Below are 22,041 nucleotides of genomic sequence, written 5' to 3' on the forward strand. Positions count from 1 at the left end.
CCTCCGGAGGCAGGGGTGGAAGAGAAGAGGGTCACAGAGGGGTCAGGTCTGCAAAAAGGGAGAGCAGAGAGGAGAAAGCAGGATTTGAGAGAAGCCAAACAGCACAAGATGGGAGGGGAGAGATGCTCTTAAAGGGGGGAGATGATGTGTGCATGAGTGTGCATGATTGGTGTGCAAGGGGGGAGGATTCTGTGGGAATATGCAAGCCGGGATCTGGGTGCATATGTGCACATGTGCAGATACTACCCTGAATTTGCACGTGTGAGTATGTTTGCCCCTGTGCACTTGCAACCAGGGTATGCATTTGGCATGTGGGAATGAACTTGTGGACCAGCTATGTGCACACGTGTGTATAAGTTTCCCTTGCCTGTGAATGTGGTCTCCAAGCACCTGTTTGTGCTTGTGTCCCTGGAGGACATGCGTGTGTGTGTGTGTGTGTGTGTGTGTGTGTGCACGCGCGCGCGCGCGAACGAGTGCGAGCTCGCACGCGCGCCCCAATGCGCAAGTGGCTGGCGGTGTGTTTGGGGCCAGGGAACATCCCGGGGCTGGGGAGGTGCCTTAGCTGGGCCAGGGTCCCGGTGGGCGGGTGCAGCGGCCGCGCAGCCCGCGGCGGGCGGGCGTGCTCTCGGCTGAGAGTTGGAGGAGTTGCAGAGCTGGGTTCTAGTGGCAGCAGGGCGTGGAGCTGAGTGCGCGCGGAGCCTCAGCCTCCCTCCGCTTCCTCGCCCTCCAGCCCTCTCTTGCCACCTTCCCTGGGCCTCGCCGCTGCCTTCGCCTCCCTGGGAACAGTAGCTAGGGTAGAGGGGCTGGTGCGGCCGGAGCCGGCAGGGAGGCGTGGGGCGGCGCGGGGCGCGCGCCCGGCCTGCCTGGGATCAGATAACAGCTGGCGGGGGAGGGGGTGCGTCGCCCGCGCTCACAGCCCAACCCAGGGACGGACTCCAGCCGCGTCGGCCGGAGCGAGCGCCCCGCGGCCGGGGGCGCCATCCAGGCGCGCGCCCCCGACCCATGGCTGGACCGAGGCGCTCGGCGCTCGGGACAGACGCGCCCCTCCGCATGGAGCGCCCCCGGGTGCTGCCCTAAGGAGGCGGCGGCGGCGGCGGCTATGCAGCCAGCGCGGCAGCGGCCGGGGCCAGGAACGGCCGCCCGGAGCTCGGAGGACGTGGAGCGCGCCGCGCCCCGGGCACTGACCGAGGTAAGTGCAGGACCGCCCAGCGCACTGTCCCCGGGGGCCGGCTCTAGCTCCCCGCAGGCCCCTTCTGGGCTCAGAGTGAGCACGAGCAACAAGGAAGGTGGGGTGGGAGGGTTTCTCTATTTCTCGTTTTCTGTTTTTGTTTTTTTCCCTTGGTGAGCCACCGGAGGAAATGCTGACTGCAAGCTTGTCTTCCTCTGCCATATCTCCGGCTAGTACGCCACCAGGAACTTTGCTCCTTGCTAACCTTCGTTCGGGGGCGCTCCGGGAAACTTTGAGGCGCTCTCGGTCCCCTCTGGATAACTTGCAAGAGGGGGGCTAGGGAGGCATTTTTGTGTGTGGCATCAGTTCTTCTCGTGACCTTCCCTGAGACCCCGGAATCAGGGTGGGGGGCAGATGGGAACGCTGTCTGTGATCGGTCCCGAAAATGCCCCGACACTCCAAGCTCTGAGGGTCCTTGGAGTCGCTTCTGTTTCTCACTTTCTGTGCTCTGATGGGGTAAAAATAATCTGGAAATGGTGTACGCTAGCGAGCAAGCCGACGACTCCAGTGGAAATGGGCCTTGACCGCGGAGGGGATGGATGACCCCCAGCTGAGAAACCCCTGGGGTTTAGGGCCGGGCTGTCGGCCACGTGCTCCTGTTGGCTCTGGATTTCTGCAGGGGTAGGGGCAGTTAAGCAGGTAGGGGACAGGGACTCATTGGAAGGCAGCTGGGGTGGGGAGCTCCTGGGGGGACTTCAGAGTGGAACTGAGATGGGGTGGGGGTGTCCGTGCTGCCTATTTAGATGGAATGTGCACAGGTCATGAGGATACTTTAAAACCTGTGCTCTGAACGGGAGGTCACAGGAAAGTGTTTCTTTGAGGTGGTGTTTGGTTCAAGGAGGTTCTTCTGCCTCTCCACGGCCTGGACTTGCTGGGACCAGGGTCCACCTGTTCCCCATTTCTGGGGGGACACGCCCATCCTGGAGTGCTGCGCTGTCTGTGGCCACTTCTGCTTTCTTCTTCGCTCGCTAGGCTCAGGCCTGAGCCCTGGAATAAAGGGCTAGGGACCTCCTGCCCCCCAGCCCCACATCCCGAAAGCCCAGTCCACAGACTCTGTCTCCCTGAGGTGCAAAGGCACCCTCCTGCGGCTGGAATCAGCTGCCGCCTCCTTGGAGGTGTGAACCCAGAAGGGATCACCCGGCTGGCCTATCCCTACTTGACCCCCCAAGGTGCCAAAGAAAGGCTGGCTCCTGGCTGCTACCCCGCCTCAACCCCAGCCTCACCATGTGCTAGGTTGCTCTAGACCCTGGACTGCTGCCATGTGGCCTCAGAGGGTCCAGCAGAAGGTCCTAGCCCTGGATACGGCCATAGGAGGCATGTTAGAAGACCACCCCTGCCCCCCCCCCCAATGCTGGGCCCTAAGAAACTCCTCAGCAAAGTTTGTCCACTGCTTTCTGATGGCACGTCCCCTTCAGCCAGGTGACCAGAGGTGGGCAGCTCCAAGAAGGGGACCTTGGAAGGGCTCCCATCAGGTGGGGCCAAGACCCCCGAGGGACAGCAGGGTGCAGAGGGGTACGGGCTCTCTTGAGCACACCTAGGGACAAGAACGGAGGCTCCAGTGTGTTGGACAGCAGGAAAGGCCCCTTTGTGCATGGCTGGACATACACAATGGCACTCTCTTTTTTATTATTTATTTTATTTTCTTTTAGAGAGAGACAGGAAGGGAGAGAGATGGGAAGCATCAGCTCATAGACGTGGCATTTCAGTTGTTCATTGATCGCTTTCTTATGCATTCCTTGACCAGAGGGGTCTCCAGCCAAGCCAGTGACCCCTGGCTCAAGCCAGTGACCTTGGTGTCATGTCTATGATCCCATGCTCATGGTGAGTCCATGCTCAAGCCGGATGAGCCCACGATCTGCTCACGACCTCAGGGTTTTGAACCTGGGTCCTCAGCATCCCAGGTCGATACTCTATCCACTGTGCCACCACCTGGTCAGGCCACAGTGGGCACTCTTGATGTTGGGTGTTGACACAGACTGGGCAGATGTGAGCTCCAAGTCTCTGACCACCTCCTGGCCCCCTTTTCTAGGTGAGGACACAGCAGAGGCCCCTTCCCAGCCTGAAGGGAAGGGTTCTTCTCCTGGGGCTGGGGAGCAGAGCCTGTCCCTGAGTACCATGCCCAGCCGCCACCTCAGGCCCACATGGGGCTTCCAGGTTGCTCAGGAGGGCCCCTTTCCTGTGAGTGCCTGGTGGAGGGATGCGGGGTGAGCTGTGCCCTGCTGGGAGGACGAGGTACCCAGAGAGGGGCAGAGACTTTCTGAAAACCACACAGCACGTCAGGTTTGAGCAGAAGCCTCCACGTTGTTTTCTGCTGACAGCTTTCTTATCCCAGGGCCACGGTAACCCTTCCCCCAAGTCTTCCCACAGCAGGACGAGGTCATGGTGGTGGCCCTATGGCCCTGAAATGACAGCAGTGACAAGAGCTATAACAGGAACAGGGGCCACAGTGCCTGCACCACTGGGACTCATTCTGCCTGTGGGAAGTTTCCTCTGGCATCCTGGGCCATAGCTGGCAGCACTTTGGCACCCAGAGACCTTGGCACAAGTCTTGGGTGGAAGCAACTGCGTCGTCACTCCTGGCAACCTCTGTGGGCCCTGCCTGGTCCCAGACCGAGGGCTGCCAGTGCCTCCTCTCAGGCCACCTCAGTTCCACTGTCCCATGCCCGGCTCTGGGCCGGGCCACCCCTCTGAGAGGTGCAGCGAGTGTCTGCTGCTGGGTCTCTGCCAGGGCTCTGCTGTGACATATGGCTCCACCTGCCCTTCCCCTGGAGCCTGCACCTGGAGCCCAGCCACGGGCTGGCACGGAGGGAGGCCTGGCAGGGAGGCAGCCCGGGGGCTGCAGGAGGGTGAGAGGCTGGGTCAGCCACTGGCCAGGTGTGGAGAGGGGCTCAGCTCTGCTGGACGGCTGCACGGGGGAACTGGCGGAGTGTTGAGGAGATGACGGAGGCTGAAGATGAAAGCGTGTCGGCCGGACACTGGGTGACAGACAGGGAGGCCGGAGGTCTCATAGCAGCCTCGGGACGGGCTAGGGTGGCTGAAGATGAAAGCGTGTCGGCCGGACACTGGGTGACAGACAGGGAGGCCGGAGGTCTCATAGCAGCCTCGGGACGGGCTAGGGTGGCTGGGCCCAGGCAGGTGGGTTTCCCAGAGGAGCTGGTGCCTTAACTGGTCACTGGTGGAGGGCTCAGTGCTCTGCCAGCTGATTTGATTTCCACTGACCTGCTAGTGTGGAGCATGGCATCAACTCCATTCTACAGAAGGGAGATTGGAGGGCGTAGGAGGTTCTAGAACCTGTGCCCTTCTGTCCCAGAGCCCCGGCACTCTCCCGGGGACAGCGCTATCTGCCCCCTCACTCCACAGACGTCCCCAAGGAGGCTCTGGGTGCCAGGCTGGCTGGGGGGCCTCCAGAAGGGCGTGGTGCCCCTTCCTGCTGCCGCTGCACCTGAGGGTGGTCCTGCACAGGCCCTGGTTGCCTGGTCCTACTACACCATCCCGGATCTCGTGAAGGCCCGACACGCAGTAGGTACACAGCAAATGTTTGGTGGGTCAGTGTCTGGGCTGCCGTCTCTGACCACAGAGACCTTAGAGGGGCCTCGCTGTGGCCAGCTGTGCGCTCTGGCGTAGGGAGCTGGCACTCTGATGTTCAGCTGCGCCCCGTGCAGTGTCTGGCTCACAGGAGGTGCTTAGTAAGCCGGTGTTGAAAAGATGGAGACCCTCAGGAGCCCCTGCCTGTGAGGATCTCAGAATTTGGGAGGAGACAGCAAGGCCTGTGGTGTGACTGTGGCGGAACCACTTCTCTTGGGCCTCAGTTTACTGTCTGCAAAGCGGACCTGAAGCCCTTCTGAGGAGGCTGCTGAGAGCGCCCAGGAGGGGGCAGCAGAAGTGGGAGCCTCTGTGTGCGACCCCGGGGGGCCTCTGTGTGCGACCCTGACCCCTGGGGGCCTCTGTGTGCGACCCCGGGGAAGGAGCCTCTGTGTGCGACCCCGGGGGGCCTCTGTGTGCGACCCTGACCCCTGGGAGCCTCTGTGTGCGACCCCGGGGGGCCTCTGTGTGCGACCCTGACCCCTGGGGGCCTCCGTGTGCGACCCCGGGGGGCCTCTGTGTGCGACCCTGACCCCTGGGGGCCTCCGTGTGCGACCCCGGGGGGCCTCCGTGTGCGACCCCGGGGAACCTCTGTGTGTGACCCCGGGGAAGGGGCCTCAACAGGTGTGGAGAGGGGACTCCGTGAAGGAGGGGACGTGAACCTTGGTGATGCCCGAGCTGGGGACTTGTCGTTCCTGCCCTGCCTTCCCGTGGACGTGTGTGGCCAGAGAGGGTAGGCAGTTTGCTGCCGCAGAAGAGGGCCTCAGACGCAGGCCTCCCCTCCTGCCGTGTCCTCTGCACCCCACCTCCTACACCCGCCCCAGCCGACGTTCCGTCTGGAGCTCAGGTCTTTGTGCCTGGCTGCTACAACGGAAGCTGCAGGGGACCTTGGGGAGCCCTGGTCCAGCCCCTGCTTGGCCTTCTGTTCTGCAGCATCGCACAGGTCTGCTGCACGGCCAGATTGGGGCGGAAGTCCCGTTCTCAGTGGCCTCAGGGAGCAGGTCTGCTCTGACTGTCCGTTAACGCTGCCGCAGAGGCAGTGGGAGTGGCCTCCTGGATCCTGCTGGGGACCCCCTCTGCCCCCTAGCCTGGACTGAGCTCTCCCACCTTGGGAAGCTGAAGCCCCCCCCTCCTTGGCTCACCCGTGACCCGGGCCCCTCTAGAGGACAGGCTTGGAGAGGGCCAGGGAGCAAACATTGAAGCCTTCAGAGCAGAGGCTTTGTCCGGCGGCCCCGAGCCATGCTCGCTGGAGAACCAAGTGTGCGCATGTGCTACACTCTGGGTGCTTTAGACTCAGGACAGCCCTGGGCTTGAGACCCTCCCACGGTTCCCTGCTCTCACTCGGAATAGAAGTCACACTTCCTTCCCTGGTCCAGAAGCCCCGCACAGTCTCTGATTCTCATGACCGGCTTTGTTTCCACCGCTCTTTCCTTCTCCTCCATCTGCCTGCCTCCTTGCTGTGCCTCCAACACACCAGACCTGTGCCGCCCCAGGGCCTTTGCACTTGCTGTTCCCTTTGCCTGGAACACTGTCCCTCGGATCTCCGTGTAGCCCCTGCCTTGCCACTTGACGGTTTTGCGCAGATGCCACCTGCTCCACGAGGCTTCCCCTGGCTTCCCTGCATAGCGCGTGGCTTCCCTTTCCCCACACGCCCTCTCCTGCATTTTTCTTTATTTAAAAATTTTTTTTATTGAATTGATTGGGGTGACATCGGTTAATAAAATGATATAGGTTTCAGGTGCACAGTTCTACGACACATCACCTGTATATTGTATTGTCTGTTCACCACCCCCCACCCAAGTCCCCTCTGTCACCATTGGTCCCCCTAAACCCTCTTCTGCCCACCCCACCTGCATTCCTCCTAAGTAGAACTCCATGCTGTGGGCCATGTTATGTTTCACTTGCTTATCTTGTTTACTGCCCGTCCCCCCTGAAATGCAAGCCCCTGGCGTGCAGGGTTTGGGGCCTGATTTGCTCTCACAGCTGAGGCCCAGCACTCAGTGTGGTGCGCGTCCTATGCGGGTGCTCAGTGAACAGGGGGTGATGGGTTGGCTCGTTCACGCACGGTGCCTGGCAGGCAGTGGTCGCCAGAATTATCGTCCCACTTCACAGATGAGGAAACTGATCCTCAGAGAGGTGACGTCACCGTCTCAGAGCCGTGGAGCTTCTCAGGGGCGGAGCTGGCATTCCGACCTCTGCTCTGAGCGCTTGGCTTGCCCTCTGTCTACCAGGGGAGGATGTGGCCTTTACTTCCAGCCCCTGTTCTGCTTGAGCCGTATCTGTGACCTTACCTGCGTCAGGCTCTGAGCCCGTTCTGGCCTTCCAGCACTTGGCCCGATTCCAGTTTAGGATGTCCCCACCGCCCCTCCTGGAGGGGCCGACGCTGTTCCCATTGCAGAGCAGAGAATACCGAGGCCCAGGGAGCCCCTCTGCTCAGCTCTCCGTGGCCCCCCACCCCCTGCCACGGCGTTCTGTGCCTTCCTCCAGTACAGTGCGGGGGCCGCTGGGGGCTGGGCGGCCCGGGCTCAGTGTCTCCGTCCCTTGTCCAGTGAAGCATCTTCAGCTGCCCACTGGCCAGTTTTGTTTTGGGTCCATGTGTTTCACTTCCCCCGCCCCGTCTCCTCTTTGGACACAGCACCCAGGTTTAAAATTCTTGTTTTCTTTTTTAAGATTTGCCTTCTTCAACTTGAGCATCTTCCCCCTTTGAAAAGAACCTGCATACTTCCTCCCTTCCATTCTCTGTGACAGGTCAGGGCTTACTGGACCAGACAGGCTCCCCGGGGCTGGGACCCCCCGAAGCTGTCGGGCTGCACCAGGTGCTGGCCGGGCCCCCCCTGGTGGATGCCGCCTGGGCAGGGCACTGTCTCCTGAGGTTCCCCGGGAGCTAATGAGCACCAGAGTTGTGTCCAGCTTGCCTGTGGCCAACCTCTGACCTGTCTGGGCAGGGCACTGTCTCCTGAGGTTCCCTGGGAGCTAATGAGCACCAGAGTTGTGTCCAGCTTGCCTGTGGCCAACCTCTGACCTGTCTTCACTCTGTGTGTGGGGTTGTCCTGGGGGTGGGTGAGACATGACATCCCCATTGTGGCGGGGGGGCAGCCTGACGTCCAGAGATGGACAACCATGGCCAGAGGTGGCACAGCTCCTCAGAAGGCAGGTGGGGGACAGTGGGCGAGACCCCGTGTTCCTGAGACCTCCTGGCAGCTGCGGGCCAGGAGGAGGGGGCCTGTGGAGATGGGGAGGTGGTGAGCTATGTGTGTGTGTGCGCACGCGTGTTTGCATGCGTGGGCATGTGTGTAATGGAGAGGTGGCAAGGCCAAGGGCAAGAGAGGTCAGGGAGAGATTGTGTGTCCTCCACCCCCTGCCCACCTCCTTCTCCTCCCAGCTGGTGCCTGAGCCCCCTGCACTGGTGGCGGCTCCAACCCTGCAATTCTCCAGCACTTAAAGCAGAGATTAATCACTGCTAGCAGCTGGTGCTCTGGGTGGTAGCAGCCGTGCCAATCCCCTGCCCCTGCCCCTGAGCCTCTGGGCTCTTGATTTCAGGCCGAGTCCAGACCAGACGTCCATGCAGGCCTGTGGGGGCCCAAGGAGTACTGGAAAGGGCTGGGGGAGGTTGGCCCCATCCCTTCACAGGACTAGACCTTGGCAAGGCCCTGTGCACCGAGGGTGGACTCCCGGGGTTCCTGAGGGGGCTCAAATCCTGGGACAGATAGGGAGCCCAAAAGGGGGTCTTGTGCAGAGGTTGTGGAGGGGGTTCTGGGAGCCTCCCCCTTACACACCATCGCAGGGGCCGCTCTTCCCTTCTCAACGAGTTCTCGCTCGTTTTGTTTTCAACCGTCAGCTCTTGAGCAAGTGTGCCGTGCCTGTGCCAGGGCTGGGCTCTGACGTTTGCTCGGTGGGGAGGAGAAAGTAAACAAGTGAATAGATACATAGGGAAAGTTACAGACTTCGTCATATTCTTTTGTTAATTATTACAATTTTTAATTACGAGTGTTACATGCTCACAGTCAAGCATTAAACAATGGTAAGGGTAGACAGTAAATTTCTCCTTTTCAAACCCTGTCTCCATCTCACCTGTCTCAGCTGTCTGTTCTTGAGGTGCCATCATTTGAGAATCTTTGGGATTGTCTGAGTTGCTTATGCAAACATGTGACTGTAGTTCTGTAAACATACTCAGGTCGATGGCTCCTCTCTTCCTCCCTTCCTTCCCTCCAGCACTCCCCCCTCCCATCGCCACGGTATCTTTCCACACTTGCTGCTCCGGACGGTGCCCCAGTGCTCTGGGTCCAGGGACTTCATCCTCTCGTGATGGGCACTGGGTTGAGGGCTGCATGACACCATCTTCAGATCACAGACTGTTAGCCACAGAGTCTTTGAGGGCACAGAGCCGTCAACATGCCTGGGTCGTGGATTCTTTGAGTTGTGAGGCTTTATCCTTGTTGGAACAGAGAACCTGGAACTGCAGGATTGGCCCGTCTTAGCTAGCCCCAGGAGAGGTGCTGAGTTGGTGCCACCTTCCTCAGACCCTGCTGGGAGCTTGTGAGGCATCCAGACCTCTTGGCTCCATCCACAGAGATTCTGGTTTGGGACCGAGCCTGGGAGTCTCCACGTTTCAATCCCCCCCAGTAGCATGGCCCTCTGCAGAGAAGTCACCTTGCTGCAGTCGGGCTCCCTGACCGCCAAGCAGAGCCCCACCCTCTCTGCGCCTCAGGGACCCCAGGGCCCACCCAGCTCCCGCGCCGTGCAGTACGGACGCACGCAGGAGGCCACCGCTCTGCTTCAACACCGCAAGCAAGGCGCTTGCCGTGACCCCTGGCTCTTTCACGATTCTCAGGTGGGGAGAAGTGCTCACCCCTGATTCATCTCTGAGCCACTCCGTCTCAGGCGCCACCGTACTGTCATCCTGTGACCTGGAAACCGAGCCTCGGTTTCCCTGTTTGAAACCTGGGCATTCATTTTCTCATCCCTGCTCAGCTTTGGCTCTGCGTGCAGGGCAGGGCAGGGCAGGGCCGGGCCGGGCAGCTTCCGTGCTCCCTGCTCCCCCGCCCTCTGCCTTGTGGGCCGGAGGCTCAGTGGAGTCCATCACCTTGGCCTGCTGGGCCTCAAGCTGTCGACAGCACCTGCCTGGCTGGGGCCGCCAGACCCCCCCAGCCCAGGCCCCGAGAGCCTTCAGGACCACGGGAAGGATGCCCCCAGAAGTCTCTGGGGCAGACCGGGCCCGCCTGGGGGCTGTGTCACAGAACAGACCCTGGCCACCCTCCTCCGTCTTTCTGCAGGCCCTGCCGGCCACAGCTTTGGAAGCACCCGTGGGGCCTGGCCCTGGGTCCACAGCAGGTGCCTTGGCTCTGAAGCTGCACGGCCAGGTGGCCAGGCTCTGGGCTCCATCCTGACTCAGCGGCTGCCTTGGTGACCCCAGGGCCAACTACAGCTGGGGGGGCCCCAGGGTCTCCAGTCTCTCCACCCTAGATCAAGGGCAGGCAGACAGGGAGCAGCACCCAGGAGCTGACCTGACGAGTCCGTTTCCTCGTCTGTGAAACGGGAACTCCAGGGAGTCTCGGTGGAACGGATCCAGACACTGGATACTGCGTCTGGGGTGTGGAGGGCGCGCTGGGGAGCAGCACCCAGGAGCTGACCTGACGAGTCCGTTTCCTCGTCTGTGAAACGGGAACTCCAGGGAGTCTCGGTGGAACGGATCCATACACTGGATACTGCGTCTGGGGTGTGGAGGGCGCGCTGGGGAGCAGCACCCAGGAGCTGACCTGACAAGTCCGTTTCCTCGTCTGTGAAATGGGAACTCCAGGGAGTCTCGGTGGAACGGATCCAGACACTGGATACTGCGTCTGGGGTGTGGAGGGCGCACTGGGGCAGCGTTCTGGGGGACAGGCAGTCAGGTCCAGACAAGAACACAGGTGGGGACAGAGGGGAGCAAAACTGGACCTCGTATTAGTTTCCTTTGGCTGCCGTAACAAATTCCCACAAACTGGGCGGCTTAAAACAGCACCAGGTTATCTCTCTCCTGGTTCTGGAGGCCCGAAGTCCGAGATCAAGATGTCGGCAGGCCGCTCCCTACCGAAGGGTCTGAGGGAGAACTGTTGCACGACGCTTCCCTGCTTCCGTGGCTGTGGGCTGTCCCTGGTGCTCCCTGGCTTGCAGACACATCCTCTGACCTCCGCCTCCATCTTCACAGGGCCTTCTTCTCCCTGAGTCTTCTCTCCTCTATTCAGGACACTTGCCATTGAATTTAGGGCCCATCCTTAATCCAGGATAATCTCACCTCCAGACCCTTAACCCTTTGAGTGGTATGAACGTCGATGTCCGTCCTCACTCAAAGGGTTAATTGTGTCTGCAAAGACCCTTTATTTAAATGAAGTCACATTCACAGGTTTTTGGGTGAACATTATCTTTTTCAGGCGGCCATTATTCATCCTGAACATGCTGCTCTGTATCCTGGCATTTTTTCTTTTTTAAGAAAAATATTAGGCCCTGGCCGGTTGGCTCAGTGGTAGAGCGTCGGCCTGGCGTGCAGGAGTCCCGGGTTCGATTCCCGGCCAGGGCACACAGGAGAAGCGCCCATCTGCTTCTCCACCCCTCCCCCTCTCCTTCCTCTCTGTCTCTCTCTTCCCCTCCCGCAGCCGAGGCTCCATTGGAGCAAAGATGGCCTCATCACTGGGGATGGCTCTAGGGCAGGGGTCTCAAACTCGCGGCCCGCCGAACAATTTTGTGCGGCCCACAGACTAATCCACGAAGTTCAAAATATTTTGGATAAAATTAAGTAAGCCTAGGGGCCTACTTGTATTTTTCATTTCTCTAGCATCCTAGCTAGATATTAGCTTAGTTAACAGCAGTTGTGATGCGAACTACAGTTTCTGGTCGTTTTGTGACACTGAGTAAACTGCATGTACGATTGTGCTTGTTGTACTGATTTTTTTTTGTTTTCAACTGCAGTGAGAAAAGTGTTGCGTAACAGTTGCCTTTTGTAGACCTAGTGCGGCCCGCCGAACGGCTATGATCTTGCTCTGCGGCCCACATGCTGAGTTGAGTTTGAGACCCCTGCTCTAGGGCCTCTGCCTCAGGCGCTAGAGTGGCTCTGGTTGCAACAGAGCGACACCCCAGATGGGCAGAGCATCGCCCCCTGGTGGGCGTGCCGGGTGGATCCCAGTCGGGCGCATGTGGGAGTCTGTCTGACTGCCTCCCCGTTTCCAGCTTCGGGAAAAAAAAAAAAAGAAAAATATTCCAGTTCAGTAATAATGTATGTTGGAGACCTGCGGTGTTGGGGTTATGTGCTTAGTATCTGCTCCGTGCCAGCGCATGCACTCAGGTAAATTACCCGACTGTTCTGGGCCTCAGTTTGCTCATCTGCGCAGTGGAGGTGTTAGGAGTCGCTAACCCCCGCCAGGCTGTTGGGAGCAATCGGAGATGACATGCAGCTCAGACAGGGAGGGATTGAGAGTTGACACCTTCAGCCGGAGCCTCAGTGAGCAGAACAGTTTTGAGATCTCGTTGATCTTTCCGGCACGAGGCTGAACTGCTCTTTAGCTCACCTGTCTTACTCTGAGGGACTTCTAGGTCCCCGTCCACGATGCTGCTGAAGACGCCCAGACACTGGGGGCCTCGTACCTGGGCTGTCTGTGCAAAAAGGTCTGGAAAGGGTCCTCCTGGGTCGGACGGCCGGTGCCTTTGTGGTTTTTAGAGCTGTCACTGCTGTGTCCTCCATGGTGTCATTCCAGCTCTCCCGCCCCTTGGTAGAGTGAAATCTGCCTGGTTCTCCCCTCTCCTCGACCCCCATGGCCTCCAGCAATGCTTGTCACCCAGACCGGTCAGTCCTGGCCACGAAGAACGGCCCCTCCACTTCGGTCACTTCACTTGCGTTCTCCTTGTTTTAGAACTGGGTGGCGTGCCCTGTCGTTTGAAAACACCTTCCTGCAGTTTCTTTTCTGGCAGCTGCCAAGTCCTGCAAGGAGGTCCTTTCCCGGACCATGCTCCCCCAAGCTGAGGTCTCTGGGAGTCGGGTGGGATGCCCCTGCCCAGTGTTGGGGCCCTTCCTCATCCCAGTGGATCTTCATGACTGACCCTAGGGACAGGAAGTAGCTGTCCTGTTTCATAGAGAGAGGCCGCGGTGCACCCCAGTCTGAGCCTGGAGCCCGAGGGCCGGCTCCTCAGGCATCGGGGCTTCTCTGGAAGCTCACTGCTGCTGGAGGGAGAGGTCTGCGTCTCGCTCTGCCAGACCTCCTGCCCCAGCCCCTCTGCCCCAGCCCCCTTCCTGGGCTGCCAGGCACGGTTCCTCTGGAGACGGCTGGTGTGCTGTGGAGCTGCGCTGCGCTCCTCCCTGGTCCCGTGTGGCCTGGGGGGCCGGCTGTCCTAGGCCCCTCCCTTGGCTGCTGGCCACAGTCGGGATTTTTTGGAGGCTGTAGCCAAATGCAAGCCTGGTAGTGAATTCAGCAGCCCTTGGTTTCACTGGGCACCTCTCTTTCTCAGGAAGTGTCATGACGTTTCACTGAGAATTGGCACTCAAAATTAATAATGAATAATGACTGCTTACCCGATGTCTTCTGGTGCCAGTGCTGTGCTCAGTACTTTCCCGGACACACATTTAATTCTCAGCACATTCTGGCTGGACGGGGAGCAGGGCTTGAGGGAGGAGGCCACTGAGGGAGGCAGGTGGCCAAACCGCGTTTGAACCAGGACCAGAAGCTCTGTGAATGGGCCTCAGTTTCCCTCCGAAGAAACAAAGTCCTTTTAAGAATGCCATGGGCCCTGCGGGACCCCTAGAGGGGGGGTCCAAAGATGCCCTGTGCTAAGGGTCTGGAGCTGTCTTGTTTGTGGAACGTCTCTGGCTTGGAGTTGCGGTGTCGGACGTGAGCAGGGCCAGTCTGGGTTTAAATGGGCACCCCCCCCCCACCCCAGTTGCTGTGTGGCTAGAGGCGGGCAGCTTCTCTTCTGTGAGCCTCATTTCCCTACTTGAGAAATGGGGCTGTCTGCTCCATGAAACTGTGATTGTGTGTGTCCGGTGTGAGAGAGACTTAAGAACTCCAGAGGACAGACAGCTCAGGGTCCCGTCATTTTACATGTGGAGAAACTGAGGTCCGAGACGGGGAGGGACTGGCAGAACCGATGTCTGCACGGAGTGACCTGTCGCCCTTCGTCCCCTGTGCCAGGACATGGGTCTGGTCCAGACTGCTTCATTTCTGTCTCCACAGACTAGAATAGAAAGACCTTTGCCTGAGTGCCTACTGTGTGCTGGGAGCCTCCTGCAGGGGATCGATCTTGGCCAGGGTCTTGCTAAAGTTCTCAGGGTGGGGATCCTGCCCCCTTGATCCATTTCCTAGACAAAGATGGGGCTCAAGTCTCTCCGTCAACCCCATGTCTGAGGGTCCCACCCTCCCATGGCGGAGTTTTGAGCCTCTGTAAATGTGGAGGTAGGTCTATCAAGCTGTCCACTCATCGGTCCATAAATAGGGTCTAATGCCCAGGATGTGAAGTGGAAGCTTTGCTGCTTGGGGAGAGAATAGAACTGTTGATCACTTATTAATTCAAGCACTTGTTCATTTAACTTTGGATGCGAAGTAGATTAGTCCATGTGGCCTGAGTAGAAGTCTCTGAAGGAGCAGGGGCATGGGGGGGGGGGGCGGTGGAGCAGCAGAGAAGTTCCCAAGGGCAGGGGCTCTGCCTCCTGGTCCCACAGGAGCCTGCTTGGCACCAGCACTTCCCAGGGTGAGTGTCCTGCCAGCAGAGACCTTGGAGAGCCGTCCAGAGCCATCCCCGGGGGCCCTCGCAGGGCTGGGGCAGAGAGGTGCTCTGCCGCTTGCCTTCTGAGTCCACGTAACCTTCCCAGACACACAGAGAGGAAGAGTTAAAGGACACGGAGCCCGAGTCCATTTACAGTTTTCTGCTGCTCAAGGTGGCCGATTGGCCTTACGGACCCCTCTCACTCTAGGTCTTGCTTCGGAGCTTGGGGCCCTGGCCTCAGACCCACTACCTTTCTACTCATTCCAGAACCTGTCCCCTCATTCCTGGGGCCCCACCTTCCACGACAAGGTCTCAGACTCTCAGCCAGCAGTGTGGTTTCCTCTTCCCCGAGAAAACCAAAGAACACTCGCCTTGCTCCACCACAGCCGCCCCCGCCCCGGCTCCGCCACGCCCCCCGCCCCCGCCCTGCCCCCCCCCCAGCTCCGCCAAGGCCGCCCCCGCCCCGGCACCTGTGCCCTTCACCAACCTCCTCTTTGTGGATGGAGTGCGGTCCCTTCCCTGTGCACGGGGCTCCCCCCTCTCTCTGGCCAGAGGACATTGCTGTGGTGAGGCCCCCCTCTCTCTGCTGGACACTTTTCTATACCCTGCACCTCTAACTGAGCTGATTATTAAGGGCCCACCATGGACTGGCACTTTCCACAAGCAGTAGGATGCTCCTGGGGACTCAAGAGAGCCCTACTAATACCCACTCATGATAAAAACTCTCAGTAAAGTACGAATACAGGGGATCTTCCCCAGTTGGATAAAGAATAGCTACCAGAAAAATTTACAGCTAACATCATACTTAATAGTGAGAAACTTACAGCTTCCCCACGAAGATCAGAAACTAGGCAAGGGTGTCTCATCACACCACCTCTGTTCAGCATCACACTAGAAGCTCTAGTAAGGAGATGAAGAAAGGAAATGAAAAGTATACATATTAGGAAGAAGGACATAAAATCGGCTGTGTTTACAGGTGGCAGAGTGTCTCTGTTGAAAATCTGAAAGAATTGACAAAAGGAAAATAAAAAGACACTCTTGGAACAAATAAGCGATTACACAGTGCTGTAGGATACAAGGTTAATAAAAAAAAAAGGTTTATTGCTTTTCTACATGTCAGCAGTGAATAAGTGGAATTTGAAATTAAAAATAATATGATTTATAGTAGCCCCCTCCAAAACGAAATGCTTAGACATAAGTCTAACAATAATACGCACGAGATCTACATGAGGACGACCACAAAAGTCTGATGGAGGGAATCAAAGAACTAAACAAATGGAGAGATAGCCCATGTTCATGGATAGGAAGACACTGTTGTCAAGATGTCAGTTCTCCCCAGCCGGATCTGTAGACTCGATGCAGTTGTAGCTGGTTGTTGTGTAGATATCAACTGATTCAAAGTGGCTCTAAAGTGAAGAGAGAAGCACAGACCCAGCGCAGCCACTGTGGTATTCCTGAAGGAGATGAACCAAGTTGGAACACCGAGAACTCCCTAACTGAAGACTTACTCTAGAGCTGCAGGAATCGCGACAGTGCGGCACAGGTGACAGAAGAGACAGGTGGGCCAGCGGAGCGGAAGACAGAGCCCAGGAACAGAAGGACGTGTCTAGTCAGTCAGTCCGGGAACAAAGGCCATCCAATGAAGCGAAGAGTCTTAAACAAATGGCACCGGAACCACGGGACATAGCACACAAAAAATGACTCTCGACACAGTTCTGACCCTTCACAGAAAGTGCCTCAAGTGGATCACAGCCCTACGTGTAAAACACAAAATATGAGACTCCTAGAAGATCCTGGAGACCACCTAGACGACCTGGAGTGTTGTGATGACTTGTCAGACAGAACCCAAAAGCACAGAAATGCTTGATCAGCTGGACTTAGTTAAAATTAAATTTTCCTGCTCTGCGAAAGACATCGCTAAGAGAATGAGGAGAAGTGCAGACGGGGCGACGATATTCAAAAGGCCTCATAAAGGGCTGTTAATTCAAAGTACGCAAAGAACCCTTAAAACTTAACAATAGGGAACAAACAACCTGATTATAAAAAAAATGGGCCAAAGATCTGAACAGATATCTCAGCACGGAAGACCCACAGATGGCAAGTGAACATCTGTCACCAGGGAGATAAATTCAAATGAAACACGGGATACCACCACACACTTATTTGAATGGCTAAAGCCCAGGACGCTGACATCACCAAACGCAGGTAAGGATGTGGAAGAACAGCAGCTTTACTTTCCGATGGGAATGTAAAGTGGTACAGCCGCGTTGGGAGACAGTGGGGCGGCTTCTTACAAAACTCTCATCCAGCAATCCTACTTCGTGGTATTTACCTAAGGAAATCGAAAACATGTCGACACAAGAACTTTCACAAGGATGTTCAGAGCAGCTTCATTCATCGTTGCCAAACTTGGAAGCAACTAAGATGCCCTTCAGGAGGTGAATGGAGAAGTAAACTCTGTTCCCTCCACAGACAATGGAGTATATTATTCAGCATTAAGGGGAAAAAAATGAACTATCAAGCCATGAAAAGAGGTGGAGGAACCTTAAAGGCACATTACTAAGCAAAAGGAGCCAATGTGAAACGGCTGTGATTCCAACTAGAGGACGTCTGGCAAAGGCTGAAGTATGGAGACAGAGAAAAAATTAGTGGTTTCCAGGGGCGGTGAAGGGACAGTGAACAGACAGGACACAGGGGTTTTAGGGCAGGGAAGCTACTCTGATACTATCATGGTGGTTGTAAGTTTTGTCCCAACCTGCAGAAAATACACCATCAGGAGTGAGCCCTCATGTAAACGATAAACTTTGGGTGATTATAATGTGTCAGTCTGGGTTCAAGGTTGTAGCAAACGGAACATTCTAGTGAATGATGTTGATAATGGGGGGTTGTGCATGTGTGGCGTGGAGGGTATGTGGGAGATTGTTACCAAACTCTCAAGGGGTTTGCTACTTGGAGCGCTTTATTCAAAAAGATGTGGCCTGACCAGGCGGTGGCGCAGTGGATAGAGCGTCGGACTGGGATGCGGAAGGACCCAGGTTCGAGACCCCGAGGTCGCCAGCTTGAGCGCGGGCTCATCTGGCTTGAGCAAAGAGCTCACCAGCTTAGACCCAGGGTCGCTGGCTCCAGCAGGGGGTTACTCGGTCTGCTGAAGGCCCGCGGTCAAGGCACATGTGAGAAAGCAATCAATGAACAACTAAGAAGTCGCAACGCGCAACGAGAAACTGATGATTGATGCTTCTCATCTCTCTCCGTTCCTGTCTGTCTGTCCCTGTCTATCTCTGCCTCTGTAAAAAAAAAAAAAAGAAGATGTGATGCCTTGCCCGGGTGACTCAGTGAATAAAGCATCGTCCCAGGGTGCTGAGGTCACGGGTTTGGTCCCCTACAAGCAGCAATCAGTGAGTGCACACAGCTAAGGGGAACGAGTTGATGAGGTGACGCTTCTCTGTATCTCTCCTTTCCCTCTCCCTCTCAATCAATGGGGGAGGGGGAGGACATGGTTGTGGCAAGGTGGTTTTATTTACTTGCAGCAAATAAAGGAGACAGGATTCGCCTCCAGAGCTCTTGCCTCCAGAGGGGAGGCTTAGCCATTGCTTATAGACACCATTTGGTCAGTTGCAGGTTGATTTCAGTTGGCTACACCTAATTGGGGTAAGTTCCTGTCAAGCTCATCATGTTCACAGCTGGTCTGCGAAACACTGTGCTCCATTTTAGCAGTCAGCAAGAATAGCATGAGCCAGACCTCGAGACCCGGGTCCTCTCTAACTGTTCCCCTGAGATTCTTCACTCCTCATTCTTGAGGGAGTAGGGACGAGGGTCACGCTGCTGTAACAGCTTCCTGCCGAGCAGAGCACGTCTTTGAGTTACAGGAGTGACACTCTCTGGTTGCCTGACTGGAAAGTCTCGGGGTCCCCTCGGTGCTGGGATTCCTGAGAACAGGCGTGCATAGAGACGAGGCGGGCGCCACCACAGATGAGACAGAAGCAGGGGAACCATCCAGGAGACAGAGACCGTGCCTCTCCTAAACTCACACTCTGGTGGTGGGGATCTAATGAGCAGGGTGGACAGCAGGGACAGCCTCCCTGAGGACAGAGATGCCCACAAGGGACAGAGGGGGCAGGTGCTGTCATATTTGAATCTCTTCCCATGTGATTCAGGACTCCAAACCATATTTTTTTTTTTTTTTTTTTTTTTTTTTTTCATTTTTATGAAGCTGGAAACAGGGAGAGACAGTCAGACAGACTCCCGCATGCGCCCGACCGGGATCCACCTGGCACGCCCACCAGGGGCGAAGCTCTGCCCACCAGGGGGCGATGCTCTGCCCATCCTGGGCGTCGCCATGTTGCGACCAGAGCCACTCCAGCGCCTGAGGTAGAGGCCACAGAGCCATCCCCAGCGCCCGGGTCATCTTTGCTCCAGTGGAGCCTTGGCTGCAGGAGGGGAAGAGAGAGACAGAGAGGAAAGTGCGGCGGAGGGGTGGAGAGGCAAATGTGCGCCTCTCCTATGTGCCCTGGCCGGGAATCGAACCCGGGTCCTCCGCACGCTAGGCCGACGCTCTACCGCTGAGCCAACCGGCCAGGGCCCAAACCATATTTTTATTCAAGAGCCCCTTACGGAGCTGGTGGGTCTATGCAGAACTTGGAAGGACAGGTAGGACCTGGGCAGGAAATGACTGGGCAATCCCAGAAGGGGAAGGGACACCAGCCGTGACAGTTCTGCACAGTGTCCAGGCAGGGGCCATGGGTCTTCAAGCACAGTGATGCTTGCATGTGGCTGAGGGAAGAGCGGCAGGTTGTGGAGCACCTTGGCCCGAGGGGAGGGCAGCTTGGGCGGAGTCCTGACACGCCCTCTGCACCTGCTCTCTGGGGACAGTTCACCACGGAGCAGCCCCCTGGGCTGGCGGGAGGCACTCCGGGGACACAAACTCTCTATCGCACGCACACACACGGGAGGAGAATAAGGCCAAACTTGAGGCCACACTGTTCAGGCCCACGCAGCACAAGGCCCTCTGTGGTCAGACATCCTGTTGGACACTAGCCCCTCGTTAGCCAGCCACACAGGTGTAGTTCGGAGACTACAGCCCTTCTGAAAATGAAGCTCCAGGGAGAAAGGACCACTCGCCACTTCTCTTGTCCCTCAGACCCAGTCCCCAGTGGGCACGGGGACGAGCTTTGAGATGAGCAGATCACCTGAGCTCTAGCTACCCCTCCGTTTCCATCTGTCACAGGCTGGCTCCCCTGCCCCTTGTCCCTGGTGTGGAGACAGTAGGAGCTCAGGACTGGAAGTGAAGAGAGGAAGTCGCTGCAGGCACAGGTTGTCACGAAGCAGGAGGGGAGGTAAGGAGAGCCAGCGATGGAGCCAGTGATGCCACGGGGCGCCACTCACACCGGGGACCGCCTGGCCTCACCTCTGTGCTCCGGCCGCAGACGCCCACGGTAGCGGTCACCTCCCGCAGCCTCAGGTCCCAGCTCCTCTCTGCGCCCTGGCTTCTGGACGCCTGGAGAAGACGGGCTGAGAAGGCCTCCCCAAGGCTTGACCCTCCTTGTCCCAGACAGGTGGCCCAGGCCTAGGCTGCCTGGGTAACAGCGTGGCTCACCTGCCAGAACTCGGACCCAGTCTGCTAACAGGGAGGCTCTGGGTGGTGGGGCCTCCCGGCACCTGCCTGTCCCAGCTCTCCCTCAGTTGTGCGGTGTTCTGTTCCTAAACGTCCACGGCTGCCTCTGCGGTGACCAAACACCTGGCTGCTCCACCTCGCTGCTTCCACAGCTGGGCCCGTGCCGGGTCAGCCCATTCCCAAAGCCCTAGCGGCCTGTCCCGGGCTGAGTGGGGGCCTCAGCAAGGGGACACAGCTTAGCAGCACCTCATCCTGCTTGTGGTGCAAAGAGCAAACTCTCACCTCGGCCTGCCCCCTCCCAACTCCCTCCCCCAGCTCTGGAGAGGCGGTGAGCTAATGGGCTGCTGCTCAGAAGCCAAGATCTCAGGAGTCTTCTGGACCTGACCGGGTCCTGACACAGGGCATGCCAGACCGCGCATCTGCCCAGCGTCGGTGATCTCAAAACCACCCTTGCGCATGGAGGCTCTTTCGTATGAATGGACAGGGAACCAGTATATTGCTCTCTAAGATCTCCCAGGGCAGCTAGAAAGAAGTGTTTCAGTAGTAATGAAGTTTTCACCTTGCTCAAGTCTACTTTGTAGTCGCTGCGTGTTCCGGATTTCCTGACTTGTATGCATTTGCACGTGCCTGTCGACACGGGACACTGACTACGCGAAGGTATTTAACACACCGTCCCATCAGACTCAAAGCAATTCATTTCCCTGCATCATCTCCACCGTCCTCCCACACCACGTGGCGAGGAACCTTTGGCTTCTGTTACTCAGAGTGCATAGATGTGGTTGATTTTACTTGCTTCATTTTGCAAGTCCAGGAAAGCTATTTCGTTTTTAGGTTGTAGCAGATTTTTCCCTTTTTCTGGCACCAGTCCATCAGGTAATCTTAGTTTCATTTCGTTTTCAGCACTCCTAGGATATCTGGCCTGTGTTATCCCACCTGCGCTAAAATTTCTGCACTCACACCGGCTAGCAGAACGTCTCCTTATATTGATGAGTGTCTTTGAGGAGAGGTGGCTTGTAGTGCTTTTTTTTTTCTTGTCCTTCAGAGAAAAGGAAGCAGTGGGAGTCATAGTCACCCAGCTCATGGATAAAACCAGTGGTTCTTCCCATATCACCCCAAGCGTGTATCTTCACACCGTTAGCCAAAGACTGGCCCCGAGCCCCACAGCCGGACCTTTGCCGCCCAGCCCCGCGTGTCCAGCTCACCTCCACTGGAAACCGGGAGCTCACTAGCTTGTCCTCCTCGGGGGAAGGTGGTGCGACCTGTCAGATGGGAGCTGCTGGCGTGTGCTGTTCCCGTTCCCCATCAGGGTCCACTCCTCCGACGGAATCAGGGCAGAGGTTGCGGAGGAGAAGGTTATGTCCGGTCTCAAATGCCTAGACCCCAGCAAAGGAGCTGCGCTGAGAAAAGAAGGCCCCCCAAACCCTCAGTGGACGCCCAGCCCGGAGCGAGGCTGCCTTGGACAGGCCAGGCAGCGGGCAGCTTCCTACCCTCAGCCCATTTGTAATATTTCCTAATTTATATAAGCACTTGATTTTTTTTTTTTTTTTTTTGGTATTTTTCCGAAGCTGGAAATGGGGAGGCAGTCAGACAGATTCCTGCATGCGCCCGACCGGGATCCACCTGGCACGCCCACCAGGGGGTGATGCTCTGCCCATCCGGGGCGTCGCTCTGTCGCGACCAGAGCCACTCTAGCGCCTGGGGCAGAGGCCAAGGAGCCATCCCCAGCACCCGGGCCATCTTTTGCTCCAATGGAGCCCCGGCTGCGGGAGGGGAAGAGAGAGACAGAGAGGAAGGAGAGGGGGAGGGGTGGAGAAGCAGATGGGCGCTTCTCCTGTGTGCCCTGGCTGGGAATCAAACCCAGGACTCCTGCACGCCAGGCCGACGCTCTACCACTGAG

At 57.5% G+C, this 22,041-nt stretch overlaps 1 protein-coding gene across 1 annotated transcript in view; it reads left to right on the plus strand.

Moving 5' to 3' along the window:
- The first annotated feature begins 596 nt into the window (after nucleotides 1-596).
- The window catches only part of LOC136387032 (ATP-sensitive inward rectifier potassium channel 12), a 50,069-nt gene continuing 28,624 nt past the window's right edge, over nucleotides 597-22,041 (plus strand). Inside the window, exon 1 of the mRNA XM_066358102.1 lies at nucleotides 597-1,189. The gene's annotated coding sequence lies outside the window, so the exon portion shown is untranslated. The remainder of the gene's footprint in view (nucleotides 1,190-22,041) is intronic.

This window comes from Saccopteryx leptura, unplaced genomic scaffold (genome assembly GCF_036850995.1).
Source record: "Saccopteryx leptura isolate mSacLep1 unplaced genomic scaffold, mSacLep1_pri_phased_curated manual_scaffold_49, whole genome shotgun sequence".
NCBI lineage: Eukaryota > Metazoa > Chordata > Mammalia > Chiroptera > Emballonuridae > Saccopteryx > Saccopteryx leptura.